The sequence below is a fragment of the Cynocephalus volans genome, chromosome 2 (assembly GCF_027409185.1).
Source record: "Cynocephalus volans isolate mCynVol1 chromosome 2, mCynVol1.pri, whole genome shotgun sequence".
NCBI lineage: Eukaryota > Metazoa > Chordata > Mammalia > Dermoptera > Cynocephalidae > Cynocephalus > Cynocephalus volans.
The window spans coordinates 150,739,493-150,752,387 of NC_084461.1; the positions used below are offsets into that span (position 1 = coordinate 150,739,493).

General features: G+C 41.9%; 1 protein-coding gene across 1 annotated transcript in view; it reads left to right on the forward strand.

The window, feature by feature from the left end:
- The window catches only part of DOCK2 (dedicator of cytokinesis 2), a 396,194-nt gene that overhangs the window by 165,990 nt on the left and 217,309 nt on the right, over positions 1-12,895 (forward strand). The window lies entirely within an intron of this gene.

The following is a 12,895-nucleotide window of genomic DNA, read 5'->3' on the forward strand; positions in this document are numbered from 1 at the left end:
GTGTACTCACCCAGTCCTCTGTGCTTCCTTCCAAGAAGACACAGTCCTGTCTCATAGGTCTTGGAGCATTGTGAGGAAAAATGTCCATGCTGTTTGTGCATTGTAAGGGGGTTCCCGCAGGAGATTCCCTGGCCAATGCATCCTGCTGCTATCTGTTCTAGAGAAGGCTGTCCCTTGGTCTCCAGCCTCACTAATGGTGGGGACCAACAATCCCATAGGGAGAATGAACCAGGAACTTAAACACTGCCAGAAGTTCTTGGAAGGAAAACGATCTGGTAATTTTGTTGAAATTAGGATCTAGCTTCTCTTTCGGGTAGTTAAAATAAGCCTCTGGGTGATATATTTTGGGCCTAATTACCCCAGTTTTCACAGAGGAGTCGACTGAGTGATTAAATAAAGGTAAATGCGGTTGGCATCATGCCAGCTCCAGAAATTCAGAGCAGCTTGTTCAAAAAGGAAAAAAAAAATGTGGAAATCTGGAAATCACCCCATCTTCCACTTCTGTATCTCACAATAAGGCTGAAGACTCCTCCGGAGAACATCAGTCTCATCAGAGAGCTGAGGCCTCAATACTGTGGCTTCACTTTTCATTCCTGGGACAGGAAATGGGAAATGGCGCATCTTTATGACCACTGTGATTCAGACCGTGAGCCCAAAGACTCCAGGTGACCTGAGGAGGGGGCCACAGAAAGACAGTTAAGACCAACTCCTCCCAACTGTTGTCCATCGAGAGCTATGAGAATGGTCTAGGACATGAGAGGCTGTGGTTTCCCACCAGAAGTGACCAGTTAACTCTTGACCTTTACTCTGGGACCCAGCACCTTCTTCTTAACAATATTTCTAATAAAGCTGTCATTTGTGGAGCAAATATCCTGTATGGCATGCAAAGAGCTAAGCACTTTATGTGTTTTACTGTAATTAACCTGCTTCAGGTACTCATACTTTACATATGAGATAACTAAGGCACAGAGAGGTTATGTAACTTGCCTATAATCACACAGCTCGTTAGTGCAACAGCTAGGATCTGAACCCAGGGGTACTGTTTCTAGAGTCCCTGCTCTTAAATATCATATTATACAAATGCTACACTATTAATAACCAAAGTTGTTCTTTAGGAGTCAAATATTTTAAAGATAACAACGAACACCTTAAACCCAGCTGCCACCCTCTCTACATCATGAGATGATCTATGTGGCAACTTTCAGAAACCTGTAAAACAGCACAGAATTTTTGGTGGTTTTATGATGGCAGCAATATGTTTAGGATCAGTTGCCTCAATTCTGGTAATTAAACCACAAAAAGCTGCACAATTAGAAAAAGAACTTTTTTGTTTATTGGAGTGTTGGTAATTATGAATAGCAAGTTTAACAGAAGAGGACAAGGTTAATGTGAAGATTCTAAGGAGCTTTGGAGACAGAGAGTATCTCCTTCCCTTCCACACCTAGCTTATCTCCGGGTGCTGTTGGCTCTAGTTGCTAATGACTTCTCAAGTCCAAATGCTTCTCTCCACCACTGATGCCTCCAGCCTGTGTCTAACCATCACCATCTCTCATCACTGCCACTGCTGCATCTCCTAACAAGATACATGGCCTCCTCTCTCATCCCTTTCAAATCCAGTCTTCACACCATAGCCAAAGTGTCCTTCTAAAGTAGAACTTTCTGGATGAGAAAGCATCAGTGGCCCCAAGGTGCCCAAGAATGAAGGCCCAGGTGCTCACTGTGACCCTTTGGGTGCCCAGTCTGGCCCTGCCTCTTTCCCCAGTGTTTTTACCCCCCACTCTCACACCGACTCAAGTGAACCACGTTGTGTTAGTCCCAGGATGCTCCTTTTCTCCTCTGAGCCCTCCTGCATGCCATTCCCTCTGCCTGGAACATACTCCTCTTCTCTTTCTCTCCCAGACCTTCCACCTCAATAACTCCTCTTCCTCCTTCACGTCTTGGCCAGAGAGGCACACCTTGACCTACGTTCAGCTCAATCAAGTTCAGAATCAACTTCTCTCTTTAGCCTAAATCCTTCTTTGTGTCCTGTAGTGAGAACAATTATCTTGTTGTGAGGTCATTCTTCCTGGCACTGCAGAACTATGCCCCTGTCACTGACTTCTTTATCGCCACTGTGTCCCGGCCTGCAGGACGATCCCAATGAATACCTAGTGAATGAATAAAAGATTTTTACTGTCTATTTTTATTTACATATAAACCATCATTCTTTTCCTTCACATGCAAGTCTTACTATAGTTACTTTCGTGTCACGATTAGGCTAGGAGAGAAGGGAGGAGAGAGAACTGTTGTTGAATAACTGGACCAGGTGGGAAAGGAATGGGAGGGACAAGGGGAGAGAAGGTATCCTCTTCACGGGATGCCAGTGTCAGTAATAACAACAGTTAACACTCATGGAGCACTTGTGTGCCAGAGTTGGTACCAAACACTTTAAGGGCATCGTCAAATTTAATCTGTGAAGCTGGCAAAAGTTATTATCCCCTCTCCAAAAGGAAATCGCTATCAAGGGCTTGAACACCTTGCCCAACATTACAAGCCTGGTAAGGAGGAAGCTAGAATCTATTTTATATTTACGTCTGCTGGAGCTCAATGTCACATTCTTAGGCATTTCACTGTACACATGGTCCCTGACTTATGATGGTTCAACTTAAGGATTTTTCAACTTTATCATGGTGTGAAAGTGATATGTTCACTTTCGTTTAGTAGAAACCATACTTCGAGTACCCATACAGCCATCCTCTTTCTTTCAGTGTAGCATCCAATAGTTATATGAGATATTCAACACTTCATTTTAAAGTAGGCTTTGTGTTAGATGACTTTGCCCAACTGTAGGCTAATGTGAATGTTCTGAGCACGTTTAAGGTAGGCGAGGCTAAGCTGTGGTGTTTGGTAGGTTAGGTGTATTAAAGGCATCTTTGACTTACAATATTTTCGGTCTATCAGGATATATCCCTGTTTTAAGTCAAGGAGCATCTATATATGTGTAGGAAATTGCTTTTGTGAAGTAAAATTAATCTAATTGAGAAAAGTCCTGAAAGAGTGTGTGTGTGTGTGTGTGTGTGTGTATGTGTTTGTGTGTGTGTGCATGTGTGTGTGTGTTACAGGGAGATTAGGGAGAGAATGAACTTAAGAAAGAAAATAGTAAAAATTATACAGGAGATTTGAAATTCTAGTTGGTAGCCAAAATATGGCATCTTTAGCTCAGAGTAGCTTGGTTCTGCTTAATCTGGTGATGTACATGGTGTGCATGTTGTTCGGATGGGGAAGCATGGCTTTAATAAGGATTTTGGTGATTGCATATCAGGGAGTACTTGACCTAAAATATGTACATATGCAAAAAATGAATTGGTATCTCAACTTTCAAGAAACCCATAGCATGTGTAGGCAGAAGTCATTTATCAAGGTAGACTTCACGGAACTGGGTCTGGATCTTGAATGCCATGAAAAATTTGAATAGGTGGAGAGGAAAGGTTGGGGCATTTTAAGTGGGAGCAGTGGTTTTTGCCTTCTCGCTTCTCACAGTCTGTGAAACGCATGTTACTCCTTAAGCCATCTTTCTGCAGTTCCCTGCTGGTCTTTGTCTATGTTTCAGTTACAACATTACCACATCATACTGGAATTTTCTTTTTACCTATCTCTGCTCCACAGTAAGCTTAGATCCACGAGGGAAGGGACTATGCTTCTTATCTCTGAGGTTCCCGTTCTTCCTTCCAGGGTTTGGCATGTCACAGACACTCAATCCAAGGAGTGAATTAATGGAAAGAACAAACTATTGAAAAACCAAATTAAAAATGACCTTAAAAATTCCTGATTTTTAAAATAAGGTGAGAAAAGATTTGTTTCATGCCAGATTTTCCCTTAAGAATCTTTTTTATATAAAATTCCTAAATACCTTACTAGCTCTGTCTGGCATAATTGTTTAAGACAAATTAAAGTGTAAGAGCATGAGCATAAAAGAGACTGTTTTATTGTCCAAACCTTCCTTCTGTCCCATGATCAGCTGCAGAAATGGGAATTAAGAGGAAATATGAGGTTCCTAGATTTGTTAAGACAGCTACTGCATTCTCCTGGTCTGTGCAACGAAGCAGACCTACCTTCACTGTGAGTAGAGTGCTCCTAGGTAACAAAGACGATGTTGCTGCTGTTGCTGCTGATGGTGCCGTGAGAGTCTCACATTCGACTCAGTAACACACACCTCATGGTTCTCAGAGCAGGTGAGCATGGACCCTGGAGAAGCTGGTGTCCAAGCTGGGGCCTTCACTGTCCACACAGGGGCTGCATCTGTCAGCACCCAGAGAGGGAGAGAGAGAGAAGGAGTTTGGGAATTGTGTACCAATTGCTGGGAAATGTGGTCGCAAGAATGACCAATAAGTCACGAAATCCAAATGCAATAACCTCCGAATATCTCAGTGCCTTTCAGCTTCTGTTAGTGGGGCTGGACAAACTGATGTGGACAAGTGACTTAAGTGTGTTCTTAAAGGTTAAGACCCCTCTGTATCTCTTGTCCTTTTTCCTGGCACTGGAAGGGAGGCCAGGCTTTTCATGTCCTTGGAGAACTGTAGAAACAGAATGTCTGCCATTTGAGCATGGGCTGAGCACCTTCCTGCCCAGCATTCTTTCTAAGGGCTATGGAATCGGGGAGCATGCTATGGAGTTTGAACAGATTTGATAGGCTGGGAGCTGGTGTCTTCTTCTCGAGCAGTAGGAGGTCTTCCTTATTCTACCCCTAGAAAGTCTCTTCTCAGCTCATCTCCTCAGTTCCCTTTCCTTCAAAATGAGGCAAACAGTGGTTATCACTTGCCCATCCCGTGGTGAAGATTCAATAAAAATGTGTACACCTCGAAGCACAGGGTTTAGCACACAGTAGGCCCTTGGTTAATAAGAGCTATTACTAGTCTCCTTCTGTGCTAAAGTCTTCTTCATACTCTGACACAAGTGTTATGAATAAGGTTACAGACTGTTTTATGCACTGCCTTGGGATCTTCCCTGGACTTGTAAAGTAATGTTAAGCTGGGCTGTGAATGAATCCCTCTGAGATGAAATGGGGAACGCTGTGTTTGCTACAAAGGCCTAGAGCTGAGGCTGGGAGGGGAAATCCCATCACGAGTGTCCTTCCCTAGGAGCACTGTTGAGGGACTGACCTGCCCATGGAGGAACCCTGTTGGAACAACTGCTAATGAAACAGGCTCCCCCACAAGTCTTGGGTCCATGTCATCCCTGCCAGGGCACTGGCCTTGTTAAGTGACTCAGTGGAATCAATTCTGTCAAATGATACTACAGCAGGAAAACCCACTTTCTAGATTTATGCTACATTCACACACTGATGCATTTGTGCAGCCGTTAACTGATATTCATGATGATTTTGTAATAACATGAGAAAATTCTGTGATTTCAACATAGAGGAAGGGTTGGAGGAATATAACAAGAACAATGACAATAGCAAGGTCATCAAGGAAACTGAAGGTCAGCGAGGGTAAAGAAATGTGGCTTCTCACCAGAGGCCCTCGATTGCCCAGAGGTCAGCCCCTGTTCTGAGGCTAAAATTGTGTTAGTATCTTCTGCTTAAAAGACACATGCTTTGCACATTTCTGGAGTTTCACTTTTTCTAAAATAATATTGCTTTCCTTTTATAATTGAGGAAAAAAACCCTCAAACACTACTTCCTTAAAAATAGGAATTAATGAGATACTCAAGCTTACTGAAGCATTTTCATGTATATAATTTCACTTTTCTTCTAAACAGCCTGTGAAGCCAAAAAAGACAGATGGTTTCATTTTGAAGATGGAGGTGGGGGATGGAGGTGAAGGTGCTTTTTCAAAATTGTGCAGAAAAATCAGGAGATGTCAGACTCCTGGCCTTGTCCTAGTCTGTTTCTCTTCCCCTGGACTGTTTTTCCTCTTAATTGTTTCATGGCCATATTTTTTTCAATTCATTCAACAGACATATATGAAGCACGTACAACATCTCTAGTAATGTGATAAGCCTGTGGAGGGTCCCAGAGATGGAAATGACAATTCCTGTCCCCCAGGATTTTGCTTCCTGGTGGAGATGAGTGTGAGAGATTGATAAAGGAAATGTCACCATAATATGCAAAGTGGCAGCCCGTGCAATGTGCTGTGGACATTTGGAGGATGGAATGACTAATTCAATGGCAGGGGCGGGGGATGATCAGAAAAAGTTACAGAGAGGAGGTGACATTTAAATTGTAACTCGCTGCCTGGCATAGGAGTTAAGAGCCCAGGCTGCCAGCTTGGCAGACCTTAAAAGAACTCCAGCCTTCACCACCTGATACCTGTGGACTTTGACAAATTACTCATCTCCCCCCAAGCCTCAATTTATTCTTCTGGAAAATGAGGGTAATCATAAACTACCTGTGGTAATTTTTTGAGGAATAATGAGATCATGGAAGCAAAGCATTTAGTAATAGACCATTGTAACTTCAAGAAATTAAAACTTTTATTATCACTATCAGTAGTAATATTGCTAGTCTTCTTTTATTCCCCTCAAATGAAAATTATTTCCTGTGGTAGATGGGTAATGGAATATGTCCCAAGTAGGGAGAAGAGCAGGTGCGAAGTCACTGATATGTAGCAGCCTCTGACTCTTTGGAAAATGACAAGGAGATGGGGCTGGGGAAAGCGGACCAGCAGGAAGTTAGGCTATAAGTATTAGGTTGGAATCAGATTATAAGGAGCCTTATTTGCTGTGGAAGCAATTTTTATGCTTTAGGATAGTGATGGGGTTCAGGGAATGACATGGCCAGATGCAAGTCTTAGAGAGCTCCCCCAGACAGCTGCACGGAGGCTGGATCTGCAGGGGCTGGACAGTGGTACAGAAAGTGGACTTTTTGAAGGCCAGTGCAGGGTCCCCCATGGAAGAGACAAGGGCTCATGATGGTGAAGTCTTTCCAAAACTCCCTGGTCTTTGGACCTTTATAAGGTGAGCAAAGCAGTTCTTCCTCTCAAGGAGTTTAATATATAGTGGGGAAAGGGGAGTTCAACGAGAAGTAGCCTCAGGAGAATGCAGAAACAGCATGAAGAGGGTCAAAAGGAGGGCAGCGTGACCTCCAGGTGAGGCGAATCAGAAACTGACACCTGCTTGTTGGCAGAAGCCCCCACGGGGCCGCAGTTCTCTGAGGCAAGGGCTGCGTCTGCAGTTTTCTCTCGGCATCCTTGGCACCTAGCCCAGCAAAGAGAAAGGCTCGAGAACTGTTTATTGAAAACAGTGCTTATGGACCAAGGGTCATCTGAGAAGCTTGCTTGGTGCTGGCGGGTGGGTTGCAGTGGACTCGAGGCAGGGATCCATCCAGCTCTCTGCTCTGAGCATGTGCATGCTGGTGTTTTATATGGTTTTGATTTTACTCTCTTTGATCCCCGTCAACTACTGAAGGTGTATTGTTTTTATTTTAAAACAAACTAGCAAACAAGAAACAATAACAACTAATAGCTTCTCATCTCCTCCATCACCCACTTGTGTTTTCTGCCTGTGGGACTGAGTTCAGGTGGTTGTGGTGTGCTCCGTGCAAGAGCTGTGTGAACTGTTCTCGTGTTCCACAATTAAAATGACCTAGTCCATATGGTTCATGAGAAAGAAGGCTTTTCTCAGCATAACCAGGGTGTCGCGGCATCATGTGTGCTACCTGGGAAACCAAGCTGAAGCACCGAGTAGAGGTCATTGTGTTTAGCTGATGATTTAAAAATGTATATTGAAATTTCATCAGGAGACAAAAATATGGGTTTCATTTGAGTGAAATTTCATATAATATACTTATGGATTCTGAGAATTTGTGAAAGCCATTCATGATAATAAAGCTTTTATTTGCTTTGGCACAAGTCATGCTTTGGTGTGATTGTATTGTCTTTTCATTTTAGTTGTGGTTTAAGCCACGGCAAAATGCTTTGCCCAAAATGCTCCTTTAGCTAGACGGACCCTGTCTCTTTTAAATTGCGTTTTGTCTGAAATGGACTAGGTCACATGTAATAAATTCTGGCATTTTAATAGAAACATTACAGCAAAAATAGTTAACAATCTGCTTTAATTTCGAAACTCATTTTCTCTTTCATACGTTAAGGCAGTATCTTAGTAAAATGTGCAAAATGCATTGGGATTTGATTATGATGGCAATTTATTCTGAAACAAGGTTAAGCTGGAGAAAGGTACTGGGGCATGGGTACTGGGAGAGGACAGTGGTGTCTTGATGTGCGTGGGTCCTGAGTGCTGCATGGATCACAGTGGAGTTAGAAGCCTTGGGCACATTACCTGCTAGAGACCCTAAACCTGGGCACACAGATATAAAGACTGCACACACTAATGGTACTCTGCTCATGTGAGAACTGACAGACAAGGAAAAATCTAGGAGTTGTTTTTCAGTGTTTCCCCCTGGATCCAATTTATTCATTAATTTATTCCTGCAATAGATATTTGAATCCCATTGGGGTAAGTGCTGGAGATACAAAAGCAAGCAAAAATAAGCAGGATTCCTACCTCAGGAAGATTATAGGCTAGTTAGAAATACGTTCATCAAAGAACGACACACATATATGTCCCAGGCCACCTGTGCCAAAGACTTTGATGGGAAGTTCCCTTGTGGCAGGTGAGTGTCTAAGAGGGCTATTTGGGCTGGTCTGGGGCAGTGGTGGTGGTAGTCATGGGAAGAATTACCTGGGCAGCCCCAATGGAACTGGAAACTGGCAGGGAGAGTGCTGTGGTGGGGAGTATTCCAGGCAAAGGGAATAGTGCATACATGCACTTCAGAGGCTCTTAGCATGGTGGGTCCAAGGACCCCGAGGAGGTTCACTGTGACTGGAGGGCAGACAATGAAAGGGCCTTTGGTAGAAGCTTCCAGTAGAGGCAGGCGCAGATCCATCAGGGCCTGTGGGGCATGCTAACAGGCCTGGTCTCATTTCCTAAGTTTATCAAAAAGCCATTGAACAGTTTTAAGCCAGAGTGTGACATGGTTTGGATCTAAACGTTACAATGATTACTTTAGTTGCTGTGTGGAGAAAGTACTGGAGGGGAAAGAGAGTGAGTGTGGAGTGACCATTTGGGAGGTTCCTGTGGAGGCCTGTTGAGAGATGAAGGAGAACATGATGCCTGTAGTGGAAAGGCATGCAGACCCAGGATCCTGGCTTAGTGTGGCAATGAGAAAAGCAAGCTCTGTGTGTTGCCAGCAGATGCATCCCTGCTCTTTATGGGCTGAGGGTTCTGTAGGAGGCAGGAGGAAATCATATATTTGCAAAACCTCAGAAGTAGGAGTGGTGTGACATGGTCAATAGGAATTTAGGCTGTAAGTCGGTTAAAAGAAGATGCAAACAGTGTTGTATTTGGATTCGTCCCCCAGCACTTCTTCTTGCAAGCAATGCTTGATGGGCGTAATGATCACAAAACATCTTTGTTTATGGGTACTTATAAAAAGAACTACATTTTTAGCATACAGCAGGTTGCCCTGAGCAGCTTACAATTAGAGCCTTTTCAATTGATGGTTGTATTTAGGATTCTGCCCAGCTAATGAAGGTAAGAATGGTTTTCAAGTCTAGCCTCAGTGGTTCCTGGAATGGCCCTGGCCCCTCACACATTCCACCCACCAACCACGTTGCTCCCAGCACTCACTTCCCCATATGGTTGCTGCAAGACTGGGCAAATCAAATAGACTTTCTTACTTAATTGTATCATGCTCCTCATGGAAGGGGCCCAGCTCTTGAAGTCTCTTTCACCTCTAGGATATTGGATTCCATGCCACAAGACTCCTTCATTGCCCAGGTGTTCTTCTGAATCACTGAGTACTGTGTTACTAACACTTATTGTCATAATTTGGTGGTTCTAATAGGGCCAAGAAGAGTTTGTTCTTTGCCCTGAGAAAATTGTAAGCCTGTTTTTGAAAACCACTGCAGCCTCATGGAGGCATCTTCCTCCACTCCCAATTTACTTCAATTAGCAAATGAAGGAATATGCATTTATTGAGCATGTGCTGTGTGCCCTAAGTAGTACTCGGGGCTTTCACTCACTTAACTGTCAAGGACACCCTTGTAAGGCAGGGGTACTGTTTGACATTATAAAAGGAAACAGAGGTGAAGAAACTTGCCCTAATGTCACTCAGCAAAAAGAAGGTTACAGAATGCTATCAAACACAAGACTTCTGATTCTATGTCCAGGGTTTTGTTTTTGTTTTTGTTTCTTTCCCCTAAACCAATGTTTCTCAAAGCAGGAAACTCACATTCCAGGTGTAAACAAGTTGATTTTAGGTGGTTCATGGATGAGGCAGGGAAAAAAAACACTGAATCACGTGATGGGAAAGTCGTATTCTTTTCAGTTCTCTCTCAAACATCCTTATTAGTCAAGTAGAACATGGGTTTGGTGTTAATGTGGCTCTAGTACATGTTGAATATTTGCTAATATCCTTTTTTTAACAAAGAAAGCTGGTCTCAGGTTTAGCGCCCCCAACATTCAAGTGTTTATCAAGTATTTAATAAAACTATTTTGATTTTATCTTCTATTTTTGGAACATCATATTGGTTTTCCTCATTGGTAACATAAAGTGGCCTTTTAAGGAAAAAAATTTAAGGGGAAAATAATTAAAGAAAAATGTTGAATAAATTAGAGTTCAGATCTATGGGCATAATGATAAAAATCACGAATGTGTATACATTTGAATGAAGCCGAGAATCGCCCCATGGATTCATGCTGCTTTGTTCACTCCCAGGACACATGGGGCTCCATGTGATCATTGTGACATGAAGTTCTGAATCTGTTCTTTGTTTCCTTGAGAAATATGTAGGAACAATTATAATAAAAGCCATCCTTGTCCTTAGAACCATTGAGCCTTCCTTCTTAAGTTTAAATTTTATAACCCATCAACCCAAGCTAGTAACGGAGTCTTAAAACCTAGGAAAAATATGTAAGTTTATTGCAAAAGATAATATCCCATTTAAAACAGTTTAGAAATTTACAAAACCTTACATTAGTACATCATCTTTAAGAAGATGCTCTATAGATGAGCTGGTATTAAGTTCCAAGGATAGTGAGTACACTTTTTTTTTTTTTAAACTACAGAGAAAGCAGCTACATAAACTCCTGCAATTTAAGGTGATGTATAGGTCTTTTTCCCTTCAATTTTATAAAAGTAATTTTTGCTAAATTAATATCTCTCCATAAAATCATATAACCTTAAAGACAGCATTTCTGTAGAATATCATGGTAGATGTTACGTAATATTTTACAAAGAAGCAGTGATTTTCACATGAGTAGGTGAGTATAGAGTTTTGGTATATTTATATGTGGTTTATTAAGCATAGAGATGGTAATTTTTGTTCATGAGGAAGGTGTTTATCGAATCCTTTTCCCTCATAATGATTTTAAATATCAAATTTTCAGAAGAGACCTCCATCCCAGTTTCAGGTCAGTGGCCCAAACAATGTGGTGTTGTGCTTTGGTATAGAATCACTATAGCCTCATTTGGTTTTATTTCTAGAAATGTCAACATTTTCCAACCCCACTGTCATTTAATTCAGTTGAGTCTTTTATGTGAGGCCCCCCAACTTGACATATGTATATGACTACACAAGCTTCTTGATTTTGTATGAGTAACCTCAAAGTCTTTTCATCTTTCCAGGCTAACTTTGGCAAATGATTCAGCTCAGCTCATTTGATGTTGGAACATGCACAGAGCTTATAAAGTAGGTAGAGTAGGTGTTTTTATCTCCACTCAAAAATGGACAAACAGGCCCTGAAAATTTAAGCCCATGGTTAATGGAATAACTGCTTGGTTGCTTGGGTCTCTTAATTCTAGGAAAAGTATTGTTTTCATCCTAGCATGATGCCCAACAATATGTATTCACTTGAAATGAGCATAATGAAGCAAATTAAGATGGAAACTCTACTACAAGATAAAATTACATAAGAGATCCCAAATGATTTTTGCTTTATTGGATTATCCTCTGTGCTGTTCTTTTCCATGACTGGGGCCAACTGAGAGTTGACTGTATGTATACAGAAAGAAAGATCTATGGCTTTTAGCCAGTGATAGCATATCTTATTGAAATGTGGCTTCTTAAGTATGACAACTGTATTTATCTTAATTCTAACTTGACGTTATGTATCCCGGTCTCATTTTGTGGCTTTAAACATTACACTAGAAACAGAACAAGAACATCTTGAATGACATTCTAAGACTTAAATAGTGCAAGCTGAGACTCCTTGCCAAATTCCCTTCTCACTTTCGCTGAAATAGCTTTGTGCACTGCAGCGCTGTGACAGGGGAAGGTGAAACTGTTGGAGTGGTTTGCTCAATTAGTCTCAATTTGCAGTGGGGTCTGTACATCCCCCGTACACACAGGATGCTGCACTCTGTAAAGACTCTAGCTTAGACACTGGATCTTAGGCAAAAGGGGACTACAAAATACCTTCTTTATTTAATATATGCTTAGCTTTAGGATCCCTTCTTTCTAGCAGCATCAATCCAACCACAGGCTGGTAGAGAATTTAACAGGAAGGAATCTGAACCTTGCCATCCTACCCCTCATCCCCAAGAGTATGTAGCAATTACTTAATTATGTTACTTTAGTTTGTTCAGCCATGCAAGTTTGACTGGACCCACACGTATGGGGGTCTTGTCAAAAGAATGAGCCAGACCTTAAATCAGACTTTGGGAAAGAAAGGTCTTTAAGTCTTTAATACTAAAATGGAAAAAACTATATCCTCACCCCCAGTCCTGCTGCTTTATTAATCAGGTGACCTTTGCCTGGTCACCAGGAAGGGAGACTTTGTAGATTAATATATATTTGAACCTAGCTACAAGGCAGTTGCAGGGATGAATAGATGAGAAACAGTGTTGTATTTTATCTTAGTCTTATTTATGTTACTGATAAGACGTAACTGACAGACAGGCTGCTGGGTGAAATAA